Here is a 26,861-nt window from a genome sequence, read left to right as displayed (position 1 = left end):
GGGTCTATAGAAGCACCCTTTCTTACCGAAAAGATCTATAGAGGCACCCTTTCTTTCAGAATGGGTCTATAGAAGCACCCTTTCTTTCAGAATGGGTCTATAGAAGCACCCTTTCTTTCAGAATGGGTCTATAGAAGCACCCTTTCTTTCAGAATGGGTCTATAGAAGCACCCTTTCTTTCAGAATGGGTCTATAGAAGCACCCTTCTGTCAGAATGGGTCTATAGAAGCACCCTTTCTTTCAGAATGGGTCTATAGAAGCACCCTTTCTTTCAGAATGGGTCTATAGAAGCACCCTTTCTGTCAGAATGGGTCTATAGAAGCACCCTTTCTTTCAGAATGGGTCTATAGAAGCACCCTTTCTTTTAGAAAGGGTCTATAGAAGCACCCTTTCTTTTAGAAAGGGTCTATAGAAGCACCCTTTCTTTTAGAAAGGGTCTATAGAAGCACCCTTTCTTTTAGAAAGGGTCTATAGTAGTACCCCTTCTTTCAGAAAGGTCCTATAGAAGCACCCTTTCTTTCACAAAGGGTCTATAGAAGCACCCTTCCTTTCAGAAAGGGTGTATAGAAGCCCGCTTTCTTTCAGAACGGATCTATATAAGCCCGCTTTATTTCAGAAAAGATCTATAGAAGCACCCTTTCTTTCAGAAAAGATCTATAGGGAGCACCCTTTCTTTCAGAAAAGATCTATAGAAGCACCCTTTCTTTCAGAAAAGATCTATAGAAGCACCCTTTCTTTCAAAAAAGATCTATAGAAGCATCCTTTCATTCAGAAAAGATCAATAGAAGCACCCTTACTTTCAGAAAGGGCCTCTGCCTTCTGGTTTGCAAGCCTTTAAGTTTGCTCTGTATGTGACCTTGGTTGGAGAAGACTTCGGAAGACAAAAATTTTTCCAAAGTTCAATATTTGCTCGAAAAAAGAGACCTTTTGTACTTTGAGCAAATATGGGACATTGGAAAAGTCCTTCGAATAGACCTTTAGGTCATCCGAAAAGCATTTTGACAAGAAAACATATTTATAGGTACCCTATTTTTAAATTTTGGCCCATAACAGCTACTGAAATGTGATGCGAAAAACCTTTCTTCTTTCAATTAGATATTTTGGTTTTTCGAGCAGATATTGGACATGGATCCGCTGAAAAGCACATTGCCATTTATATTGAGGGATTTAAAGGAAACCTTCAAAAGAAAAAAGAGACCTCGATCCTTCGAGCATATATTGGACATTGGAAAATAGTTTTGGTCCTTTGGAGACACCTTTAGGTCCGCTGAAAAGCACTTCGCCACTTGAAATGGGGGATTTGAAGGAAATCCCCTCAAAAGAATTCTATCCATAAAATAGTTTTAGTCCTCCGAAGAGAACTTTTGTCCTTCGAGCAAATATTGGATATTGAAAAAATTGTTTTTGTCCTTCGATAAGAGCTTTAGGTCCACTGAAAAATACTCTGGCATGAAGAAAATATTAATAGGCGTTTTGTTTTAGAAATTCTGTCCATAACAACTAATCAAATGTGATGCGAATTAACTTTTGTGCTTTCGATTAGATATTTTGGCCCTTCGAGCAGATATTGAACATCGTGAAAAGATGTTTTGGCCCTTCGAAAAGATCCTTAGGTCCGCTGAAAAGCACTTTGACAAGAAAAAATATTGTTAGGCGTCTTGTTTTGGAATTCTGTGCATAAATGCTACTCAAATCTGAGGCGAAAGAGCTTTTCATCTTTCAATTAGGCATTTTGGTCCATCGAGCACATATTGAACATCGTGGAAAGATGTTGTGGTCCTTCGAAGAGATGTTTAGGTCCCTGCCGAGGTCACTTTGCCGAGAAAATATATTTATAGGTGGCCTTGTTTTCGAATTATGTCCCAAACAGCTACTCAAATGTGATGCGAAAGAACTTTTCTTTTTTCAATAAGATATTTTGGTCCTTCGGGCAGATATTGGGCATTGAAAAATATTGTTTGTCCATCCATAAGACCATTAAGTCCTACGGGAAACACTTTGCCATTTAAAATGCGGGATTGAAAGGAAACCTCTCAGAAGAATATATTTGCAGACGCCTTGTTCTTCCGATTAGTTATTTTGGTCCTCCGAACAGATATTGACAATCGTGTAAATAAGTTTTGGTCCTTCGAGAAGACTCTGGATGGTCTTTACACATTTCAAAAGAAATTATTTACGGAAGCCTTGTCTTAAGCTGCCGCCTTTTAAGCCAAACCACCGCCACCACATTTCGCCCTAGATCCTCAGTCAAAACTGCAAAGATTAAAATTGTTTAAATTTGAAAATAATTTTAAAAATGATTTTTTCTCACCGTAAGAGATCCTTGTTATTGTTGTCGTATTTTTTTCTACATCTGAAGAGTTTAGCCGACAGATACGATTCAATGCAACATTGTATGTTACCCACAAATTGGCTACGCAAAGGCAAAAAAAAAATCAGAAAAACAACACAAGACAAACAAAACGATTTATCATATCCTTAATTCCAAGAATAAAAGAAAATAATGCGTTCCCAAAATAAACCCCAACTAATGATCATGGAGTGGTAGCGGCGGGGCGGCAGGCGCACTCGCAGAGGAAGTTTTTAGCGCCAATTTCACATACAAACCGACGAAATGGGAATGTGATTCAAAAAAAGCCATTAAATAAGGCGACATCGTAAACAACAACATGATCTTCAAGGGGAGAGGTGGAGGAGGGGGTATAGCCTGCAGAAGGAGTAGCCGCCGCCGATTGATAAACAAATTTCAAAAATAAAACGTAAACAAGAACCCCATGAGAGGCGTGTAACGTACAGAGAATTATAAATGAATTTCAAATGTGATGCGAAAACTGGGGAGTGCAAATCATATCCCCCCCTTTCCCCTCAGTTTCGGAAATGGCACAAATGATAAAAACGGCGAAGCCACAAAATGCCGCTTCATTACTACTTCTGCTGCTTGCTTACTTTAAAAAGAGACCCCCAGACCAATTTTTTTCTGAATTGAATATGAAATCACAAAGAGCTTAATTCCAATTGTCTCCCCTCCACACACACCTCAGTTTCACTCATCACTCTCCCTCTTCTTTTCCATGAAGATCACTTTTTTGTTCCCCTTTTGAAATTCGTTGTTTGTTTTGACTGTAAACATCCCAGGAAGAATGCAATGAACTCTTCGGATAAGTAGTAGTGTAGTAGAAGATTCCCTCCACCAGCACATCAGGCGGCGCGCAGCAGCAGATCCAGTCCTTAAATGTTATTGACTTGTTGTTTACGTTCAATTTTAAAAACTGCAGGAGGAGTGTTCCTCTTAATCTCTCTTCTTACCCTCCTCCCTCCACTCTCTACTTGTCATACACAAAGCCCAAGAAGGTACAGCAGCAAGAAAAAGAAGCTACCTCAAGATTTTAACATGTATACCAGCAGACCAAAGGAATCTTCCACACAATCTTAAAACAAAGGAAGAAAGGAGAGAGAAGAGGAGTTGGAAGAACCAACAAACTTCCATAAGAAGGTAAACATTATTTTTTTTGCTTGGGATTGCTCGCGCTCTGGTTTCCCTTCCCTTCATTTTTGTTTTTCGAAAAACAAAATTTTTGGCGCGCAAAACATTTGTTGTTTTGATCACGAAGAAGACCAACAACAAAAAAATGTTGTTTTGATTATTGAATTGTGAGTAAACGAGCAACAACAACAACATCGAGATGGTGATGAGGGTAATGTTCGCCAACAACAGCGTCATTGAAAGTTTGGTTTAGCGGGGTCCCTTTTTTATTCATGGGCTTGATTTCTTGGAGAAGAAACAAGAACAACACCAACACTAACAAGCCAGAAATCTGGATTCACCGCATGGCCCTGGCTGATTCGCAATAAATATCATTGTCCTCCAATGTTGTTTTGCTGGATTTGGAATGCCAAACATAGAATACTACCACCAATAAGGAGACAATTGAGTCTCAAAACAATGCGCTGTTGTAGCGTTTTAGAATTTTGAAAAAAAAAAATCGTCGTTGTTTATGAAAAATATGCAAAAAAATACCGTCCAAGCAACAATGTTGCGCTTATCGTCACCATCATCTCAAAAGCTAAAACGTGGTGGCTGCTGCTCCGCTTGGCGGCGGTGGCTCATTCACCACAAGAAGACATTGCTCTTCTTCTTGATTATGGAACTTCTGCAGCAAAACATAACCTTATTTCCTTTGATTTGAATGACATGGTTGCTGGTGGGGTTATTGTTTTTGCTGGAGTTGTTATTAAATGCTCATCACATCAAGAGTTCCATGGCCTTTACTTATGCGATTCGCGGTAAGTAATGGGGGGTGGTGTTTCTTTGTGAAACACATCTCTACAATGACGGGAAATAAATGTCAATAACATGTTGCCTTTTCTAGTTAATCCTTTCAGGGACATATGGATTAGAGAGCGTCTCTTCACATCATACTTATAGACCTCGTTCTGCCATCATGCAGACATTGATTATTCGAAAACAGCTTTGTTACTTCGTAGAGACCTTTAGGTCATTTAAAAAGCGTTTTGGAAGTTAAAATTGGTGTTTCCCAAGAAAACCTTTCCTCTCCTTTTTAACGGAAATGTTATAAAAACCTTGTGGAATTCCTTACAAAACCACTGCTGATAAGTCACAGCATATTTTGTCCATAACCATCAACTTAAAAAAAAATTAAAAATAAAAATAATTTCAAACATTATTTCATTATCCTGAGGTGTACTTTTCTCATCATCTTCGATAGACTTTCCAGTTGACATTCTTCAGTGTGTACTCGCTGCTCCAAGCAGAGTTGTTGTGGAGATTGGTGGTGGGCTTTTAGAGCAATCTGTCTGAATGAAGAATGGGGGATTTTTTAACTACTGCAGAAGCTTTTCCCTCTCGGTTGTGGTGTAGAATCCAACTGCCGACACAGTTTTGTCCGCCAAGGTTCCCAGAAATTCATTTTGTAGGGAAAACACTGGAGAAAATATTACCTCTTGGAAGTAAAAATGTTGACCTTCACCATTTCTTGAGTATCGCTGAAGGTTTACCTTTTGGAGGTTGTGAAGAAATATCCTTCAAGTGATACAGTTTGGGCGGCAATGTTCCCAGAAATTCATTTGGAAGGAGGCCCACTTGACAAAATGTGATTTCTGGAAGAAAAATGTTCGAAAAATATGGAGGAAAGGGGCCCCGGGTCCAACCCCCTGCGAAGGAACAGCATGGGGAGTATAGGACACATTTTCGAGTGCAGTCCTCAAAGGTACTCCCAATTTCCGGTATTTTTATGGTCGACTCAGTATCCCACCGAAATGGTTCAAATTTTGGTATTAAGAGTTCGTTGGGGGTATAAAACCTTCCACTTGAAATTTGTCGGTAAAGGTCCACGTCTTCATATAGAAGAAGCCAAAAATGTCAAAAACCAGGCCCAGAAAACCACATGCCTCCCCACCAAACCCTTCTGTTGCCCCTCTTTCAAAGCCCCTAAAGCATGTGGGTGCTATCACAACCATTCATCTCATCTACCTCTGCTGTAACGGCTAACAAGATTAGTGCAGGAGATATCAAGAACTCCACAGCAGCTTTCACTTCGCAGAAATCATGCGAGTCAGTGAGGATCAAGGATAATGTGAAGAACAACACAGGGAAGAACAATACTTCCACAGTTGCTGTAGCTTCACAAAAACCTTGTGAACCAGCAACAAACCAGTCTCGGAAAAATGATTTGTGGTATAAATGCTAGTTTCCCAACTTTGCCTTCGTCCACCCACTAAAATAACATTCTAATATGCCTGATGATCAGACTTAACCACCCGTGAAACGTAGCTCTTAGGTCATAAAAGCTCAACTCGAAAGAGAATTGATTCAAATATCATATAAATATCGCCTTATTAGGGCAAAAAAATAATCTCCGGCAATTCATTGTCAGAAATCTTCGACGGTTGCTTATTGACGAATCGACCGCAAAATAGATAGGCCTTCGCTAAATTATCTTGGTATTTTGCGACGAGGTGTAGTCTGTACTTCTTCTTATATTCTCTGACTAATTTCTTGAGTTACCGACAAAATGTTGTTGCTGTCGGTTGAACTTTACAACTACTTTTTATGGGTCGCTAACAAACCGAATTAATTTATTAGCGTATTCCATCAGGAACATAAACTATTTACATAGAATCTCCATCTTACTCTATCCGAAGCAGTATATCTTAACTCATTAAAAGATTTTCCAGTCTCATTAAGAATGGTTCTTCGCCAGGTGGTTTTTGGCCGTCCTCTGCTGCGATTACCCTGAGGATTCCAGTTCAACGTTTCGTGGCTTGCGGAGTGTGTGTCCAATCCAGTTGTATTTACGTCGTATTATTTGTGTGTTTATATCTTCTTGTTAAGCCAGTTGAAGAAGGTCTGCATTTGATATGGTTCTTGGCCACCATATTTTAAGAATGTTGCGAAGACATCTGTTGGTGAAAACTTGCAGTTTATTCTTAATATTTTCATTCACTAGCCAGGTTTCAGATCCATACAATAGTACCGACTTGACGCAGGCATTATATATGTGTAATTTGGTTTTTGGAGAATATGCCCCAGGGTTCCATATATTTTTTAGTCTGCAGTATGCGCTTCTGGCTTTTTGGATGCGTATGTCGACGTCGACAATTGCTCCGCCGTTCGGGTTGATGTTGCTGCCAAGATAGCTAAAGTTATCTACATTTTCAATACGTTTCCCGTTTAGAAAGAATGTAGGGGTTTGGTTTGATTTAACATGCATACATTTCGTTTTTTCGGCGTTTATGTGTAGGCCAAATTTTGCTGCTTGCTCAGATAATTGATTGATTTTCGATTGCATATTTTCTTTGGTAGTAGCAAGCAACACGATGTCGTCGGCATATTCCAAATCTTCGAGGTTATGTTTTGATTTATTGAATACGACAATATTTCGCCTAGCGTGGTTATGAAAAGGAGTGGAGAAATCAGACATCCTTATTTAACTCCGCTGATAGTTTTGAAAGCTTCGCTAATTTTGCCGTTGTGAAAGACTCTCATTGTTGAGTTGGTATATTGTGCTTTTATAAGATTTATTATTTTTGTAGGGACGCTTTTGTTCTCAAGTGCCTCCCAGATTTTTTTCCTACTTAGAGCGTCGAAGGCCTTTTCAAAATCAACGAAGGTCAAATATAATGGCGTATTGAACTCGTTGCACTGTTCGATTATCAATCGCAAACTATTTATTTGGTCCACACAGGAACGGTTAGGTCTGAACCCTGCCTGTTCTTTGCGAAGGCATTTGTCAAGTGGATCGAGTATGCGGGTGAGTATTATTCTGTTGAAAATTGTGCATATAGATGGTGTTAGAGCTATGCCTCTCCAGTTGCTGCAATTTTTTAGGTTTCCTTTCTTTGGTATTTTAATTATTAGGCTTTCTTTCCACTCTGACGGGATCGTTTCAGTTTCCCAGATTTTGGTTATTAGTGGTGAGAGTATTTCAGCGAAATATTCTGGGTCGCATTTGTAAAATTCTGCAGGCAGATTGTCGATACCTGCTGCTTTACCATTTTTAATAGTATTATTGCATTTTTTATTTCGTTTATTGAGGGGGTACCCGAATTTATGTATTCCGTAGGACGGTTGTAGGTGTGGCTTTGTACTCCGTCAATATTTAAATCGGTAGCTGGTTCGATGGTGCGATTTAAGATATCCTCAAAGTGTTCCTTCCATCTTTTGAGCTGTGCGTCTGTATCTGTGAGAATCATTCCGAATTTGTCTTTAATAGGTATGTTTGAATTTAGCTTTTTCCCCGAAAGTTTTCTCGTTATATTAAAAACTGTTTTTAAGTCTCCACGACTTGCCATAGAATTTATAAAACTGCGTTTATCTTTCTGGCTTGTTTCTTCACTTTTTTGATAAGTTGTGATATTTTAGCTTGTAATGATGATTTTTGGAGGGGGTCTTTTTCCGTTAGTAATTTTGTATTGGTTTTACGTCGCTCCTCTACCAAATTCCAAAATTCTTGGGATAGCCATTCCTTGTGATCTTTTCTGTGGAAGTTCACTGTTTCGACAGCAGTCTCAGACAATGCGGTTTTAATTTTCGTCCATTCAGCTTCTATATTGAGATTCGGCGATTGTGTTGAAGGCATCTGCCGGTATTTATTTGAAAAATTGGACAGAAAATTACGTTTTGTTTCTTCAGATTGCATTTTGTTGGTGTTAAAAGGGCGGCGTTTCGGTTCTCTGGCTGTGGATTGGCGATTATGTCTTCGGAGCATGATTTTAAGTTCAGCTATCAGAAGAAAGTGATCTGAGGCGATGTCGGCACTACGTAGCACTCTCACGTCTTGCAGCATTTTAAAATTCTTTTTGCCAATGCAGAAATGATCTGACTCTCTACTGGGATGAGTATATTTCGTGAGCGCCATGTTATTTTGTGACAAGTTTTATGTGGGAAGAATGATCCGCCTATCGCGAGGTCGAATTTTGCACATATTTCCAGAAACAATTCTCCATTAGCATTTTTTCAACCGGGGCTGTGCCTTCCCATTATGTTCGTGAATTCGACATTATTATTGCCAATGCGTGCATTTAAATCGCCCATCAATATAAGTATGTCTTTTTTGTCGACGTGTCGTAAAGTTCGATTTAGATCATCGTAGAAATTTTCTTTCATTTGTAGATCTGAGACTTCCGTCGGGGCATAACATTGGACTATGGTAATTTTTCCGATGCTGTTATTCAACTGAATCGTAATTATCCGCTCTGAGATAGCTGACCAAGATATTACGGAGTCGCGCAATTTCCTGCTGACGAAAACGCCAACGCCGTGTTTGTGGGGCTCTCCTTCTTTGCGTCCGTAGTATAGGAGCCGGTCTCCTTGTGAACTTGTAAAGTCACCGCTTTCATTCCAACGCATTTCGCTAATTCCGAATAATATCGATAATTACTCAAATTAAAAGCATTTTAATTAATTCTCTTTCGAGTTGAACTGTTAGACCTAAGAAATACATTGAAAAATTAGGAGTCTACCGAAGTCCCACGCATCCAACCATTACGCTACGTTTCACGGGTGGTTAAGCCGATCTTCAGGCGTATTAGGATGTTGTTTTTGTGACAGACGAAGGCAAAGCATTCTCTCGAAAGAGAATTAATTAAATATCACTATAAATGACCTTCGTCTTAATAAGGCAAAAATAAAAGCATTTTAATTTTAACGATTTTTGTCGGTGACCCAAAAAATGAGTTAGCGAATCGCACTACAGGTGCTTTTTAGTGCCGCTTATTATTTACGAGGTGCTTTATAGTACCTCCTTCATAGAAGGGCATCTTTTTAGTACATACATACATCCTAATACAGGTGTGTTTTTAGTACTTCCTCTTATAGAAGGGGAACTTTTTAGTACCTACTACTATATAAATCGAACTTTTTGGTACCTCTTCTTTAAGATGTTTTGCCTTTTAGTAACTCTTTTCATAGAAGGGGAGAGAAGGATTTTGATATACAGCCACAATGGAAAAATTTGGTACATGTGAAATAAAAGGATGTCTACAATATATTCCCACGGCAGCGGGTTCTTTCGTACCGGATTGACCCGAAACCATAGTGTTTCGGCCAGCGGCTGCCAACCCAGCATCTAACCTATGCTTCTACGTAGGTTTTTATGCTGCTAAAACAACAACATATTCGATTTGAACTGGATCGAAATCTTTATGGCGAGTCATAAATTCCCCCAAATTTTAATAGAGCAAAGGATGGTGGGAAATTGTATACAATACTCGTTATATTTCTCAAACGAAATCTAAGTAAAATAATAATTCTAATATTGTTAGTCATACACAATTTTCATTACACTTACCTTGAAAGGATTGGTTTGTTCGTAGCCAGCTGCAAGATACACGAAGTTGTAGTCTAAAAATAGAAAAAGAAAAGGAACAAGATTAGTAGGAATCTAAGACTAAATATTTTAATTGAGTAAAATACATTAAACTTTTTTCTTCATTATCATTATTAAAAAAATATCTGAACAAATAGCTCAACAACTATCAAAATTGTAGTCTAAAATTCCAATGGACTCAAATTGCTTATTTGGCGACGTTTTCTTCTCCTTCGAAGACGATAATGATGACACCAACAACATTTCTTCATATCCTGCAATATTTCAATCAAAATATTAATCTTTTTTTTATTCAAATACGAATCTCTACCTATGTCTGCTAAAAACCTACCATCCTTGAATTATATAAAGTGACAAGCAAGGGGTTTAAAGAAGAAGAAGAATCACAAGCAATAGTGTCTTAAAATTCAATTAGAATATCTTTATGAAGAAAAAGTAGTTAATTTCCATTTTTATATTCTCATACTTATTCTCTTCAAGTTAAATAGGCCAAACCAAGGTAGGAGGAAATTCCTTGTTTCTCTGCCTTGATTTTCTTTGACTGACTTCATAAATGTCTTTCTATAGCCTCCTGCTGCAGCATGTCTGTCTGTCTCTCGCGATTGTTACTAATGTCTCATATAGAAAAAAATCGCTTCTAAAAGTTATTGTCATCATCATGACGAGGACGACATCAGGCGGTGTTGCCTTAAACATTGTGACATTGCTTCATTATGCATTAAAGACAAGTTGAACCTACACACACACTCAATCTTCTACATTTCTACAAGTCCTTTTTCCTTTTTTCCACATCTATGCAACCTCTTCTCATGATGGTTATGACAGGATGTCTTTTGCCACTATGTCTCATCTCAACCTTCTTAGTGGTGTTGTCATATCTTTCAAAGTTGTAAAAATCAAAGAATGAGAACAACACAAAAATCGAAACAAAATAGGTACATTAATGTAATAATGTACAAAACATCAATTTACATGCAATACACACATCATCAATTAAGGATGTTGATTGAAATGTACTGGGCGTCTATGCTATAACATGGACCCCATCAGGATTTTTAAGGAATATTTTTTCAAGAAGACATTTTTAAAGAATTTTTTTGTAAGGCTTCAGAAACGTGGATATTTTAAAGAGTATGTTTTTATAAAGCCTCAGGAACGTGGATATTTGAAAGTATATTTTTATAAGGCCTCAGGAACGTGGATATTTTAAATAATATTTTTATAGGGCATCAGGAACCTGAATTTTTTAAAAAATATTTATATAAGGCCTCAGGAACCTGAATTTTAAAAAAATATTATTATAAGGCCTCAGAACGAGTATTTTTTAAAGAATATTTTTTAAAAGGCCTGAGAAACGTGGATTTTTTAAAGGATATTTTTTGATAAGGCCTCAGGAACGTTTATTTTTTAAAGAATATTTTTTAAAAGGCCGAGAACGTGGATTTCTTAAAGAATATTTTTAAAAAGGCTAGAAAACCTGGTTTTGGAACTTGGATTTGTTAAAGAATATTTTTTTAAAAGGCAGAGAACGTGGATTAGTTAAAGAAGGCCAGAAAACCTGGTTTTGGAACGAGGATTTGTTAAAGAATATTTTTTTAAAATGCAGAGAACGTGGATTAGTTAAAGTTTAAAAGGCCAGAGAATGTGGATTTGTTAAAGAATATTTTTAAAAGGCCAGAAAAAGTGGATTTCTTAAAGAATATTTTTTGAAATGCCAAAAAACGCGGATTTCTTAATTTTTTAAATGGCCAGAGAACGTGGATTTGATAAAGAATAATTTTTTAAAAGGCCAAAAAACGTGAATTTTATAAATAATATTTTTTTAAAAGGCCAAAAAACATGGATTTGATAAAGAAAAATTTTTAAAAGGCCAGAGAACGAGGATTTGTTAAAAAAGGCCAGAAAACGTGGATTGTTAAATATTTTTTTTTTTAATGCCAGAGAACGTGGATTTGTTAAAGAATATTTTTTAAAAGGACAGAGAACGTAGTTTTTTTAAAGAATATTTTTTAAAAGACCTGAGAATGTGGATTTGTTAAAGAATATTTTTTAAAAGGCCAGAGAACGTGGATTTGTTAAAGAATATTTTTTAAAAGGCCAGAGAACGTAGTTTTTTTAAAGAATATTTTTTAAAAGACCTGAGAATGTGGATTTGTTAAAGAATATTTTATATAAGGCCTGAGAAACTTGGATTTTTTAAAGGATATTTTTTGTTAAGCGTCAGGAACGAGTATTTCTTTAAAGAATATTTTTTAAAAGGCCAGAGAACGTGGATTTCTTAAATATTTATTTAAAAGGCCAGAGAACGTGGATTAGTTAAAGAATGTTTTACTTTTTAAATGCCAGAGAACGTGGATTAGTTAAAGAATGTTTTACTTTTTAAATGTCAGAGAACGTGGATTTGTTAAAGAACATTTTTAATAAAGCTATGAAAACTCAGATTTTTTAAATAATATTTTTTTAAAGCCACGACAACCCAGATTATTTTAAATGATTTTTTTTAAAGCCAGGAAAACCCAGATTTTTTTACACAATACTTTTTAAGCCACGAAAACCCAGATTTTTTCAAAATAATATTTTTTTAAAGCCACGAAAACCCAGATTTTTTCAAAATAATATTTTTTAAAGCATTTATTATTTAACGCATTTATTTTTTAAAGCCATGAAGTCGCAGATATTTTTAAAAAGAATTTTAAATCCATGAAAATTCAGTTTTTTAAATATTTTTTAAAGACATGAAAACAGAGATTTTTTAAAAAGCCAATAAAACGTAGACTTTGGGAAAATATTTTTGAGGAGGTTTTATGAAAACATCTTTGGCAAATATTTTTGCTGAAGTTAATCTTACGACGACCCAACGAATGCCTCGAAATTGCTTATTTGGCGGCCGCCTTCTTCTTCATCTTTGTTGAGAATATACGCAATATTTCATTCAATTAAAATATCAGGTCTGTACGAAAACCCAAAAATTTTTACAAATTCGTACAAATTTTTTTTGAATGTTGTTCGATAAGAAAATAATCCAGCAAAGGGAGCTAGTTTGGAGAGATTTTTTGGAGACTTTTCGGTCAGCTGACTTTTTATCAGCTGTTCAATGTAAACAACTTGAAATGTTAACATTTTTGACAAGAAAATTTCACAATTTTACATTTTTCTAGATTTTAGTGCGTTGTGGATAGGACTACTGTTTTAAATAAGTCAAATGAAATTTTAAAATTTATGTTTTTATTCCATTTGGTTTAAAGTATCAAAAGAAACAAAAACAATTTTCATACATTTTCGAAAACAGCTGACTTTCTTGCAAGTTTTTGCAAAATGCTGTGCGATAACTTTCAGCAATTTTTCTTGCTTGAGAGAATAAAATTCACTGAGAGATGTTGCTGGAACTTGCTGAGTAATTATTGCTGGGAAAGTTATCGTACAGACCTATTAATTGTTTGCCTTGAACTGCGGGATTCTCCAATTGACATCGTTTGGATAAAGATAGTTGATTTCTGATCGGCTTATTTCGGCCAAAAATTCTACATTTATTGTGGTTTTATGAAAACATCTTTGGTAAATACTTTCGCTTAAATTACGACGACCCAATCACCTCTGACGTCCTAAAACGTATACCCCTAATGCTTATTTGGCGGCTGCTTTTTTCATCCTATTGAAGATATCCTGCAATATTTCAATCAATATATAAATCTTTATTTTTGGCTTATATTGCGGCGTTCAACGACAACTGGCAGCGTTCGGACAGAAAAGGTTGTACCCCAATCTCCTTATTTCGTAGAAAATTTCAACATGTGTGGTTTTATGAAAACATCTTTGATAAATACTTTCGCTAAAGTTAGTCTCACGACGATCCAAGAATTTCACCATTCAGATCATAAAATGAATGTCTCCAAACTGTTTATTTGGCTGCCTTCTTTTCTTCAATGAAGAAAGTTTATTCTGGTTTTATGAAAACATCTTTGGTAAGTACTTTCGCTTATGTTAGTCTTAAAACAATTCCAAGTATTTCACTTCTGGCATCGTCGAATAAAAACAATTAATCGTTTGATCCCTTTAAAATTTCAACAATTATTCTGGTTTTATGAAAACATCTTTAGCTAAATAAGAAAAATCGACCAATATTTCATTATTGCCATAAAATTCTTGCAAAAGGAGAAACATTTTTTATGCTATCATCTCACAATGAATGGCCTTAATTTCAGCGAGAGCAGACAGAGTACCCCAAATTTCAATATTTGTGATTCTATGAAAACATCTTTGGTTAACACTTTCGCTAAAGTTAGTCTCACGACGATCCAAGAATTTCACCATTCAGATGCTAAAACGAATGTCTCCAAGCTGTTTATTTGGCTGCCTTCTTTTCTTCATTGAAGACGGTAATGTTCAACATTTATTCTGATTTTATGAAAACATCTTTGGTAAGTACTTTCGCTTATGTTAGTCTTAAAACAATGCCAAGTATTTCACCTCTGGCATCGTTGAATAAAAACAATTAATCGTTTGATCCCTTTAAAATTTCAACAATTATTCTGATTTTATGAAAACATCTTTGGCTAAATAAGAAAAATAGACCAATATTTCATTATTGCCATAAAATTCTTGCAAAAGGACAAACATTTTTTATGCTATCATCTCACAATGAATGACCTCTCCCATATGAGGTGTTTTTGTTGATTTAATTTCAGCAAGAGTAGACTGAGTACCCCAAATCAAGTGAAGTTGTGTGAACTCGGAAAATAACAGGGCGTCATACACTGTGATTGTGCATTACAGTTGTTGTTGTTTTGCATTGCAAAAACAAAACATTATGATGTTGTCGTATCCTCTCCGTCATTGTCTCATTTACTTGCTGTTTTTCCTCCTTTAGCATGTTTTGTGTTATGTTGTTGCTGTTGTTATAATTTCTTCATTTTGTTTTCTTCCCCAATATTATTGTTTTGTTGTTGTCGTTCGTCGCTGCTTTTCTGTTCTTGTTTTGCCAATAAGTTATTCGTTTCTTTTTTTTTGTGTTCTTGTTATTGTTTTGTATTTCTCACATTGCGTATAGTATTTTTGTTATTGTTTGTCTGTCTATCGCAGCAACATCGCATTAAATAGTTGTTGCAATTCTGCATGTTGTTGTTATTATTATTGCAGCGATTGTTTTGTTATGTCTGTGTTATTGGCTTTGCTGACTGGCTGGCTGTTTGGTTGACTGACTGGCCGACTGGCTGGTTTAGACCGGCAAAAACAAAACAGAGACAAGCAAAATATTTTGTTGTTGTTATTGTTGATTTCAGTTCAACGCCCTTGTTACACAAAAAGGAGGGAAAATGCTGCACAAACACAGGCACACACATATCTATGATGTATTAGGTATGTTGGACACATGTGTGTGTAAATAAACATAAAATAGCTGTTGAAGAACATCCAAAGAACATTGGAATATGTATGTGTTTTTTTATGTTTTTATGTTTTTTTTTTGTAATGGACTAATTGTTGTTGTTATTGTTAAGTTGTCAAATTTATTGAAACTGCGATTTAAATGATTTACACAGTCTTACATAAGTATACGTACGCCCCATAAATTTCGGGTTTCAGAAAAAGTAATGATATTTATGAAATTCCAAGTACACAGGTTTATTTCGTCTCACTAATAAACAATATTTAATACAACAAAAGTATATTCCATAATATAAATAACGGTAAATTTTACAAAAACCAAAAAATGATACTTACAAAAGTATACATACGCCCCAAGGAAATATGAGTATTATCGTACAATTTATGGAATTAGCAGCAAAATTTATACATTTTATTGTTTTGGCGAATGTGTCTGGGTGTCCGAGATATATTTTAGAGAAAACAAAAATAATTTTTGGGTGTTAAATGCCGTTATTTAATGCCAAACTTCTTGTATAGCTCGTTAAAGCGGACCCTTGCCGATTTCTTTCCGTTTTAGGTATTTGAGTATACAAAAGCCACAATATTAGTGTCAGATTATAGATTTTGAGATCCTAGAAAGTTTTTTAGTTGACCTTGTGCATAACACACCTTTCTGGGTGTCGATAAATTCACATTTTTCCTGAGATATCTCAGGAAGTTAATAGATTCCTCGGAATTCTTGGCTCAAATTACATACAGACGACCTTGAATTGTGTTTTAATATGGTGTTATATAATCCTTGGACACCAATTTAATCAGAAATGTGAAATATTCTGTTAAAAACCTGCTCCCAAAGCATCAAAATATAATCACTACCAAAAAGCATGAAATTTACACTGTGAACAACGTAGTTTTCGTATTATAACCATTACCGTCAATATAGGGTCGGAAAGTATCGGATAATTGTACATTTCTGATTCAATTGGTGTCCAAGGATTATATAACGCCATATTAAAACACAATTCAAGGTCTTCTGTATGTAATTTGAGCCAAGAATTCCGAGGAATCTATTAACTTCCTGAGATATCTCAGGAAAAATGTGAATTTATCGACACCCAGAAAGGTGTGTTATGCACAAGGTCAACTAAAAAACTTTCTAGGATCTCAAAATATATAATCTGACACTAATATTGTGGCTTTTGTATACTCAAATACCTAAAACGGAAAGAAATCAGCAAGGGTCCGCTTTAACGAGCTATACAAGAAGTTTGGCATTAAATAACGGCACTTAACACCCAAAAATTCTTTTTTTTTTCTCTAAAATATATCTCGGACACACAGACACATTCGCCAAAACAATAAAATGTATAAATTTTGCTGCTAATTCCATAAATTGTACGATAATACTCATATTTCCTTGGGCCGTATGTATTCTTTTGTAAATATCATTTTTTGGTTTTTGTAAAATTTACCGATATTTATATTATGGAATATACTTTTGTTGTATTAAATATTGTTTATTAGTGAGACGAAATAAACCTGTGTACTTAGAATTTCATAAATATCATTACTTTTTCTAAAACCCGAGATTTATGGGGCGTACGTATACTTATGTAAGATTGTGTATATCTTTAGAAGAAGGTCTACAAAATAAGCAGGAGTATTCACTGCCCGCTCAGATGCATTTACATTTTTAATTTGCCATCAATGAATAGTGAATGCCATCAAAAATAATATTTGCGCCTAAATTTAAAAATTTTTTGTGGTTTTATGAGGACATCTTTGGTAAATACTTTCGCTTAAGTTAGTCTTACGACGACCCAATAATTTGACCTCTATACGAATGCCCACAAATTGCTTATTTGGCGGCTACCTTCTTCTTCATCTTAATTGAAGATGTAAAACAATATTGCAATCAACATAATAATTTTTAGCTTTGAACTGCGGGATTCCCCAACTGACATCGTTTGGCTAGAAATGGTTCGATTTCATCTTTAGAACGATGATCCCAGAATTGCACCACAATATGAATGTCATCAAATTGCTTATTTTGGTACCTTCTCTTCCTCCTTGAATATTACAATAATACCGCCACTTCTTTTTTCGGCAATTTCTACGTGTCTTCTAAAGATAAAAGAACTTAAGTACATTTACACAGTTTTTTATTATCATCTTGATTACCACGATAACGATATTATAAATAACTCATTTTCAATAGAATTTCTATAAACGATTGAGAAGATCGGTGGTTGGCATCAATGAACAGTGAATGTACATCGAAAATCGTATTTTTTACAATCAAGACCTTTTGGCACAGAATACTTGTAAATGGTCCTCAATTTGCGGTGAATGTCAATTGAAAATGTTTTAATCGTACTCAACTTCTTATATAAGGAGACTTTCCCCCTTTATAGAATATCTGGCATTTATACATAGCACCTACAAATGGCCCACATAGCGCAGTGAATCATTTATATCTAAATATCTTCTGTCCTCCACCTTATAAAGAGTAACAAGTAAATAATCCAAATTACGCGGTGAATGCCAGTCAAAAATTGTCTCCTTATTTTTTCCCTATTTCCTGTAAAAATGGACCCTCTATATCTATAGTATCTGGCATCTGTAAATAAGGAGCATTCCACAGTGAATGTCCATTGAAAATCTATTTGTTTATATCCAAGAGTCTCATATGTCTTCCACTCCTATAAAGTGCAACATGTAAATGGCCCCCAATGTACAGTGAATGCCAATTGAAAATATTCTTTTAACTGCCCTCTATTTCGGTTATCTAAAAAATCGTTAAATGTTAAACACTGACAACACTGTTGCTATAGGTAGTACCTAGTGAAAACTACATTATATTGTCCACTAACTTACCCACAAATTTCGTTAATTACCGAAATTATAAGTATTTTAATTTTAGCGATTTCTGTCGATGGTTATCAATGAACAGTGAATGTCCACTAAAGGTCTGTTATTACCTCAAAGTCATCTTAGAATTATTTGTTTATAAAAATTCCTCCATTTTGAGGGTCATTACTCATCATCTGCAGGCAGCAATCCTTCATTATTTAATTCTAACTATAGTTGGCAACCCTTAAAGAAATATTGATGAGGCTTCCGCCGACAATGGTATAACATCACGAGAAACAGCCTTCCACAATATCCACAGAGCAAAAATTCCGAGGGAAAAACACACATACACACACTGTACGCTTAACGAAAGGCGGTGGTACACATAAACGAAAATAAATAACAAAAGGGAAAATGCGAAAAATTAGCAACACAAAAACGAAGAATTTTTTCCAACATAAAAATGTAAACAAACCGGGCCCAAGAAAATAATAAAACGAAATACAAAACGAAACACAACAATAAATATGGTGTACACACCAAAAAGGACAATGGCGTGAAAAGAAGAAGAAAACATCAAAACAATTCATAAATTGCAACAACAATGAACCCCAATCATCATGGGCTAGGTTGTTGGTTGGTTGGCTAACCCAACATAAACAAGAAATAACAAAACTGTACATGAATGACATTGTGGACACAACAAAACATAAACAAATGTTGCTATAGTAAGGATAGAGGTGGGAACGAGAGAGAGAGAGAGGGACGCTACTAAACCACAGAGATGTGAAAGGCAAACTAAGTGCTGTTTTACATTTAAGCGACTTGTCTTACGATTTTTTGTCTCCTCTTTGTGGTGGTTATTCTTGTTAGGCAGAGTTGCAAAACATAGTAAGAGAAATTGAAACAAAATTTAGTTTTGCAATGAATTTTGTGCATAAAAAATCATTTAAAGCATAAAATGATTATTTGTTATAAGCATTTTAAAATTTGTATAACATATTTTTATAAAATACCTTCTTTTTACATTAAGTATTTTTAACAAAATGTACACTTGGTACCATGTTACAAAAAAATGCAACCCTGTGTGTGAAATTTACGAAGATGAGCAAAGAGGAGACAAAAAATCGTAAGACAAGTCGCTTAAATGTAAAACAGCACTAAGCCCAGCCGAGCCGATGATGAAGAAAACGTTTACAATAACAAAAAAATTGCAAAAATATTTACAAGCTGATACACCAGCACACACACTGCACAAAGAAAAAGAAGAAGCAGAAAAACAACGCATAAACAACAAAAAACAAGGTACCGACCGACCGGCATTGAAAAACAAAAATATGTTGATGTGGTTGGTAATGCAGTGTAGAAGAGCAGGCAGAGCATTGTTTTCCTCCTTACGTTGTTGATGTTGTGATTCCTCTGCTGCTGCGGCCATTTGCTTCCCTCTGCAGCAGAGGCATATTTTTTAATGAAAACATAACACACAACAGTACAGTACACAACAAAAATACTACAAAACTTACTATGAATAAATACAAACTGAAAGAAGAAGACGGCAAAGAAAAAAAAAACACACAAAAATGAAAAACAAACCAAAACATACACACACATCCTCACACAGTTAGCATAATGAATGGACAATGTGAAAAGAGAAACAAATATGTTGTGGCCGGGGAGAGCAAAAGAGATGGCACACCCCTCTTTCAGTGAGTACACACAAGAATTGGAAAACGTAATGAGATACTACTATTGAAAGGAATGAAATGGAAATTGGAACACTATTGTTTTCTCACGCACACCGATGTATGTCGCAGCACATGAAAAACAACAAAAATCTCCTCGTTTAAAAACAGGAAATCCATCCACATAAAAACAGGAAATGCTGAAGACGAACCACAAAACAAACAACAGCAACAAAAAAATAACGAAACCATTTTTAAACAACTCTGTGAGAGAATGAAATTCTTTCGTATTAAGTGTGTAAAGATTAGAGCGAAGAGTAGTAGTATTTAGAAATTGTTGGTGTTTGGGTTTATTTTTTGGGGATAAAAGGCCAATGACGCTGCTTTATTAAAAAAAAAATCAACAACAACAAGACACGAATAATAACAACGGCAACAATAACAAAAAATGTATGTATAAAATGAGTTCATACCGCACAAATACCGAGGACACATTAGGTGTGTTCGTTTACTGAATAATTTGTACAAGTCCAGTAACTTCTTGTAAACCGCCAAAGTCGTTTGCATTGTACTGGAGAGTAAACGAACAACATCCAGTAACAATTTGTACAAATTTTGAGTAAACGAACACACATATAAGGCCTGTTCGATAACTTCGCAAGTAAAAAGTATTTCTCATTTCTCTTTTACTGAACAAGTTTGTTATCGAACAACATTTTGTAAAAGATTGTACAAATAACTTTTCGAGTTATCGTACAGACCTATTGTCATTTCGTTGTGTTTTTCTATGAATGACCAAAAAAACCAAATACCCAAAAAGGTACAAAAATACTCAAAAAACAATCAAAAAGTCCAAACATGGAGCAACATACCTAAAAATTACATAAAATACTATTTGACACCGAACAAATACCGACGACACACTGCCACAATTCGCTGTTTCTAAGAAATAATACCAAAAAATTAATCAAAACGACCAAAAATGACACAAAATAACCAAAAATGATACAACTATCTCAAAAAATGGAACAAAATACCTAAATCTAAATACCAAAAATGAACCAAAATGGTAGAAAGTAGTTAAAATTAAATAATATTTCATAGAAATATACAAAAATATTGGACAAAATACCCAAGAACCCCCAGAAATTGAACATAGTACCAACAAATGGAACTAAATACCCAAATATGAACCAAAATAGTCAAAAACTAACTAGAACTGAAAAATATTGTTCCCAAAATTTTGGAAAGAAGAACCCAAGAACGAGCAAAAATACACGGAAATTTAACATAATACCAAAAAATTAAAGAAATTCTCAAAAACTACCAAAATATTGGACAAAATACCAAGAACGAGCAAAATCCCCAAAAATTAAACATAATACCCAAAAATGGAACTGCTTTATTTAAAAAAAAAAAAAAAAAAAACAGGACAACAATAACAATACATATGAATGAGTTCGGACCTACAAATACCGAGGACACTTCGCCATGTTTCTAAGAAATAAAAACATTGACCAAAAAAAAAATAACAAATACCCAACGAATAAACTAATACCCAAAATACCAAAAAAAAAATTAATCGAAGCGACCAAAACAACAAAATACCAAAAAATGAATGTGTTCACACAGCACTTATACCGAGGACACACTGCCTATTCGATATGTTTCTAACAATTCGACCAAACAAATATAAAAAAGAGCAAAATACCCAAAAGATATTAACAACTCCGAAAAATTAAACAAAACATCCAAAAATTATATAAAATCCCCAAAAATTGAACAAAATACCCAAAAAGATAACGAAATGTTCAAAACTAAACAAAATACCCAAAAATTAACGAAATGTTCAAAATTAAACAAAATACCCAAAATTTGAACTAAAACCCAAAAATGAAACATTATTGTAAGAACCAGCTAAAATGAAATATTTCATAGAAATGCACAAAAACATTGTATCCAAAATATCCAAGAACGAGCAAAAATACCCTGAATTGAAGATAATGTCCAAATATGGAACAAAATGGTCAAAATCTAACTAGAAATATTTCCCAAGAACGAGCAAAAATATCAAAAAATTAAACAAAATAGTCGGGCCAAATACACAAGAACGAACAAAATACCAAAAAAATAAACAAAATGTCCAAAAATCAAACTAATACCCAGAAATGGAGCATAATACCCAGAAATAAAACAAAATGACCTAAAAATTATACAAAATACCCAAAATATAAACCAAAATAACAAAAAACTAACTAAAAATGTACCAAAACATTGCAAACAAAATATGGTAAAAACTATCCAAGAACGAGCAAAAATACACAGAAATTAAACATAATACCCGAAAATGAAACAAAATGCCCAAGCGAGGAAAAACCACTCTAAATACCCAAAATATGGGGTCAATAACTATCTAAAATTAAATATTCTTTAATATAAATGTACCAATCCTTTGTAACCAAAATATTGGGGAAAAATACCCTATAACGAGCGAAAATACCCAGAAATTAAAAATAATACCCAAAAAAGAAACAAAATGTCCACAAAATAATACAAAATACCCAAAAATTGAACACAAATTAAACAAAATGACCAAAAAGTAAGCAAAACTAAATATTCTTTCATAGCGAAGTCCAAAATTATTGTACTCAAAATATTTGACCAAATGCCCAAAAATGATACAAAATATCAAAAAAAATGGAACTAAATCCCAGAATGGCTCAAAAACCCAAAAATTAAACAAAAACTAAATATTCTTTCATAGAATTGTACCAAAACATTGTACCGAAAAAATACGCAAGAATGAGCAAAAATTAAAAATAAGACCCAAATTGGAAAAAAATATGCAAGAACGAGCAAAAATACACAGAAATTAAACATAATACCCGAAAATGAAACAAAATGCCCAAGCGAGGAAAAAAACACTCTAAATACCCAAAATATGAGGTCAATAACTATCTAAAATTAAATATTCTTTAATATACATAAATGTACCAATCCTTTGTAACCAAAATATTGGGGAAAAATACCCTATAACGAGCGAAAATACCCAGAAATTAACATAATACCCAAAAAGAAACAAAATGTCCACAAAATAATACAAAATACCCAAAAATGGACTAAGACCTAAAAATTAATTAAAATGCCCACAAATTAAACAAATGGCCAAAAAGTAATCAAAACAAAAAATATTCTTTCGTAGCAAAGTCTAATATTATTGTACCCAAAATATTTGACCAAATATCCAAGAATGTACAAAAATGCCCAAAATTGTAAACATAATACCCAAAAATTAAACAAAATGCCCAAAAATGATACAAAACATCCAAAAAATGGAACTAAATGCCAAAAATGGCCCAAACCCCATAGAAATGTACCAAAAAACATTGTACCGAAAAAATACACAAAAATGAGCAAAAATTAAAAATAACACCCAAATTGAAAAAAATGCCTTATACCCAAAAATGAAACGAAATACCCAAAACGATGCAAAATACTCAAAATTTATTGAAATTACCCAAAATAATGCAAAATACCCAAATATGGAACTAAATACCCAAAACAATCAAAATATCCAAAATGAATGAAAATTAACCAAAACGGACAAAAACTAACCAAAACAAAGGGCCTTTTTTGCCATGTCGAAAGACAGCGAATGCGAACGAAAAACACCTAAACTTTTCTTTTCATGGTAATATTGGTAATATTGTTTTTGCTTCGAAACAACTACAAAATTTTCTTTGCAAGAATGAGCAAAAATTAAAAAAACACCCAAATTGAAAAAAATGACCAAAAATTATACAAAGTATAATACAAATTCGAACGAAAATGTAAAAAAACTTACCAAAACTAAACATTATTTCATGGAAATAAAACGCTGGACCCAAAACATTAGACAAAATATCCATGAACGATCAAATTTGCACAGAAATTGAACGAAAAATACCCAAAAATGAAACGAAATACCCAAAACGATCAAAATACTCATCATTTATTGAAATTACCCAAAAATGATACAAAATACCCAAATATGGAACTAAATACCCAAAATAATCAAAATATCCAAAATGAATGAAAATTAACCAAAACGGCCAAAAACATAGGGCCTTTTTCACTATGTCGAAAGAAAATGAATGCGAATGAAAAACACGTAAACATGGTAATATTGACTTTGTTTTTGCTTCGAGACAACTAGAGAATTTGAAAATTATACACGAGTTAAGTAGTTTTTCTTTCGTTTTCATTTTCGTTCGACATAGTGAAACAGGCTGTAAATATTATTACATAGAATTGTACCCTAAATATTGCAGAAAATACCCAAGAACCCAAAATATTGAGCAAAATACCCACGAGCGAACAAAAATACCCATAAATTAAAAATAATACCCAAAAATGAAACAAAATGCCCAAAAATAGAAATAAAACATTTTACCCAAAATATTAAGACAAAATATCCAAGAACGATCAAAAATACAAAGAAATTGAACATATACCCAAAAATGAAACAAAATACCCAAAACTATGTAAAATACTCCAAATTTATTGAAATTACTCAAAAATGATACAAAATACCCAAATATGGAACTAAATACCCAAAACAATCAAAATATCCAAAATGATTGAAAATTAACCAAAACGACCAAAAACTAACCAAAACAAAATGTTCTTATATGTAATTGTACCCAAAATATTGCACAACATAATCAAGAGCCCAAAATATTGAGAAAAAATATCCACGAGCGAACAAAAATACCCAGAAAATTATACAAAATTTAAAAAAAAATTATACAAAATACCCAAATATGACAAAATACCCAAAAATGGTACTAAATACCCATAATGTATCAAAATACCCAAAAAGTACCCAAAATATTGCACAACATAACCAAGAGCCCAAAATATTGAGAAAAAATACCCACGAGCGAACAAAAATACCCAGAAATTAAAAATAATACCCAAAAATGGAACAAAATGCCCAAAAATAGAAATAAAACATTGGACCCAAAACATTAGACAAAATATCCAAGAACGATCAAAAATACACAGAAATTGGACAAATACCCAAAAATGAAACGAAATACCCAAAACGATGTAAAATACTCAAAATTTTTTGAAATTACCCAAAAATGATACAAAATACCCAAATATGGAACTAAACACCCAAAACAATCAAAATATCCAAAATGAATCAAAATTAACCAAAACTGTCAAAAAACTAATCAAAACAAAATGTTCTTATATGTAATTGTACCCAAAATATTGCACAACATAATCAAGAGCCCAAAATATTGAGAAAAAATATCCACGAGCGAACAAAAATACCCAGAAAATGATACAAAATTTAAAAAAAAAAATTATACAAAATACCCAAAAATGACAAAATACCCAAAAATGGTACTAAATACCCATAATGTATCAAAATACCCAAAAAGTACCCAAAATATTGCACAACATAACCAAGAGCCCAAAATATTGAGAAAAAATACCCACGAGCGAACAAAAATACCCAGAAATTAAAAATAATACCCAAAAATGGAACAAAATGCCCAAAAATTATACGAAATGCCCAAAATAGAAATAAAACATTGTACCCAAAACATTAGACAAGAACGACCAAAAGTACACAGAAATTGAAGAAATACCCAAAAATGAAACGAAATACCCAAAACGATGCAAAATACTCAAAATTTATTGAAATTACCCAAATATGGAACTAAACACCCAAAACAATCAAAATGTATCAAAATTAACCAAAACAAAATATTCTTACATATAATTGTACCCAAAATATTGCACAACATAACCAAGAGCCCAAAATATTGAGAAAAAATATCCACGAGCGAACAAAAATACCCAGAAAATGATACAAAATTCAAAAAAAAAAATGATACCAAATACCCAAAAAAGACAAAATACCCAAAAATGGTACTAAATACCCATAATGTATCAAAATAACCAAAAAATACCCAAAATATTGCACAACATAACCAAGAGCCCAAAATATTGAGAAAAAATACCCACGAGCGAACAAAAATACCCAGAAATTAAAAATAATACCCAAAAATGAAACAAAATTCCTAAAAATGATACAAAAATTCCCAAAAATTATACAAAATACCCAAAACTGACTAAATACCCAAAAATTATACAAAATACCCAAAAATTGACTAAATACCCAAAAATTAACTAAATACCCAAAAATGAACCAAAAAGGCCAAAGACTAACCAAAATTTAGAATATTTTATATAAAAAAAAAATCCCAAAATAGAAATAGGCAAAATTATAAAAACTTTTTAAAAATTATCAAAGAAAATAGAATATGAAACTTAAGCTCCGTTCCCGTACTTTTTTATGGTAAAAATTGGAAAAGAGCAAACTGTCCAATATGGGTTCCTCATACAAATTTGTTCAAAATGTACATGAAGGGGAAATTGCAGAAACGTGAAAAACTGGACCTAATGTCGAAGTCGGTGTGTTAGCCAATCAGAAGCCGTCAAGCATATTTCAACTTTTTGCTCGCCCAAATTTGTGGTGCAAAAAGTTTCTAAAGTGAATGTCAGTTATGTTCAAACAGAATTGAACTTTTTACAACTTCGTGGAGTTCGGGAACGCATTTTGGGGGAAAATGTGGATTTAATAAAAAATCCCCAAATAGAAATTAAAATCCCAAAAAACAAAAAGTAAATGTATAAAAATGTACCAAATAATACCGCACTACAAACGCCCAACATTTTTCAAGAATGACAAAGTGTTAAAAAAAAAATATTTGGAAATTATTTAGAATAGAAAGGACCAAAACTGGAACAAAAGAGGCAAAATACTCCACAAGTCGGAAACACAATCAACGTCTGAATAAAATTTTGCGTCATTACTGATAAAATAAAGAAAAAATCGAAATTTGTTGAGCTGAGCTGAGCAAAAGTTATTTGTGTTTTTGTGTTGAATTTGTGTTCAACACTGGGAAATACTTGTTTTCGCCCAAAATTTTGAACATTTGTGAGGGAAATTGGTATTAAAGGGTAACAAACTCCTCTTGAAGGCCAAAATTCCTTTCAAAATTTTGAACATTTCTGAGGGAAATTGGTATTAAAGGGTAACAAACTCCTCTTGAAG

The 26,861-nt window shown here is 33.8% G+C and overlaps 1 protein-coding gene across 5 annotated transcripts in view; it reads right to left on the bottom strand.

Moving 5' to 3' along the window:
- Positions 1-26,861, bottom strand: part of LOC141393855 (protein spitz-like) — a 139,956-nt gene that overhangs the window by 61,324 nt on the left and 51,771 nt on the right. For all 5 annotated transcript variants that reach the window (XM_073967415.1, XM_073967417.1, XM_073967416.1 and 2 more), the window contains one exon: positions 9,810-9,862. The gene's annotated coding sequence lies outside the window, so the exon portion shown is untranslated. The remainder of the gene's footprint in view (positions 1-9,809; positions 9,863-26,861) is intronic.

This window comes from Musca autumnalis, unplaced genomic scaffold, assembly GCF_047663935.1.
Source record: "Musca autumnalis isolate F117 unplaced genomic scaffold, ASM4766393v1 scaffold_2, whole genome shotgun sequence".
Lineage (NCBI taxonomy): Eukaryota > Metazoa > Arthropoda > Insecta > Diptera > Muscidae > Musca > Musca autumnalis.
The sequence above is the reverse complement of the archived record's forward strand: the minus strand, read 5'-3'. Positions and strand labels throughout refer to the sequence as shown.